Here is a 2,105-nt window from a genome sequence, read left to right on the forward strand (position 1 = left end):
GAAAATGGTTATTATTTTGACTTTTACACATTTATGCAAACAAAGAAGTTTATTAATTTATCAGCTTCAGTTCACACTTAGTTTTTGTTGATTAAGAACAACGATTACCAGAAGACTGTAAGGATCCTTTAACTTAAGAACGAAGATAAATTGGTTCGTATCATCAACACACAATCAACGATAATGAGGAAAGAATACATTTGTTTGTACTACGTTCTGGGGCCATTGTTTTCCATTTTATGTATGTGAACTTTTAACATTCTTTATGATATGGCTACATTACAAAACCTTGTAAGTCTTAAAAAATGGTCGTGTTTTAAAACGAAAAACTCGTATCTTGCAATTTTGTTGAATAATGTGCGTTTTACATGCTTGCAATTCTATTTGATTATATACAGAACTTTGTTTATGTTTCTAAATCATGTGCAAAAAAATTTGGATTTTTTTGATTAAAAGTTATTTTTTGATGACGTTTTTTGTGTTTTTCTCGAAACGCTAAAAATCGAGTTACGAGGTTTCAATCGGACAAGGACGATATTTTGGCATGCTCTAGCGTAATTTTTAGACAATATAGGTGAACAAAACTGAATGTTACGGATATAAAAAGATTGTTCTTTTATTGACATGCAATGCTTGTTCAGCTGCTCTGATTTTACGTCGATTTTAACGAGGCGAAACTTGCTTTTGTGAATTTAATTTCCGGGGGCGTCGGTGTTGTCGGTTCCACTGTATAGACACTACTTTCAGTGAAATCAATCCGTTTGCTGAATATTGTTGGAGAACAAATGGTATTTATAGTCCTATAACTGGTTTTCACATAAACGGCCTCACCGAGACATTGTACAAGGATTGGCGCTAGTATGTATATATTTTATGTACATGTTTGATGTAACCCTCAGGTTCTTTTTCCTTTACATGTTCTTGATACTGCGACAACCAAGCCACGACCACCACCCCTTCAGCCCCCATCCCCCCCCACCCCCCCCCCCCCTGTGTGTTGTAATTGTCCACGTGTGTTCTTTACACCCCCGGTATAGGGGTGTGTATAGGTTTCGCTCGATGTGTTTGTTTGTGTGTTTGTGTGTTTGTGTGTTTGTGTTCGCATATAGATCTCAAGAATGAACGGACCGATCGTCACCAAACTTGGTGAACAGGTTCTATACATTCCTGAGACGGTCCTTACAAACATTGGGACCAGTCAAACACACGGTTAGGGAGTTATTGGTGGATTAAGATTCTACAAGGACTTATAGAGAAACATATTCATGGTCAAAGGGAAATAACCTTCTCAGTTGGTGGCAGTGAGAATGGTAAGGACGGGGGTGTTTTTCCTACCTCGGAGGAATTTATTGTTTATATACATGTTTGATGTAACCCTTAGGTTCTTTTTCCTTTACATATTCTTGATACTGCGACAACCAAGCCACGACCACCACCCCTTCTGCCCCCCCCCCCCCACCCCCCCTGTGTGTTGTAATTGTCCACGTGTGTTCTTTTTTGTGAATTTTCCCCCTTGTCCTCGTCTATGTCCTGTAATGCAAAGCCTACACATGTATAAACAAAATCCACAAAAAGAGAATTTAAAAAAAAGATAAACTACAAAGATGTCACACACACATATATAGCGAGTGTAAACTCTCTGCGTGCCATTGGGGAAATATCAAACGTATCTCTGGCTGGCTTCCGAGCATTTCTCTTCAAGCACAACAATTGAGTTCAGTCAGGGGACACTCACACAAAAGACCATTTTTATGGGCGAGACTCTGCTTCTCCTATTTCTTCTTCTTTTAGTATCCCTATTTTTGACAAGATACATTACAAAAGTGAAAAAAGTAGAACCATATTTTGTCGTATGCTGGATCTTCTGGACAGGGCAATGCGACCATGAAACACACACACACACACACGCACGTACACACACACACGCGCACGCACACACACACAAGCACGCACACACACACACACACACGCACGCACGCAAACACACACAAGCACACACACACGCACACACACACACACACACACACACACACACACACACACACACACACACACACACACACACACACACGTCGTGCGCAGATTTAAAAAAATCACACGGTAGC

This window comes from Littorina saxatilis, linkage group LG9 (genome assembly GCF_037325665.1).
Source record: "Littorina saxatilis isolate snail1 linkage group LG9, US_GU_Lsax_2.0, whole genome shotgun sequence".
Lineage (NCBI taxonomy): Eukaryota > Metazoa > Mollusca > Gastropoda > Littorinimorpha > Littorinidae > Littorina > Littorina saxatilis.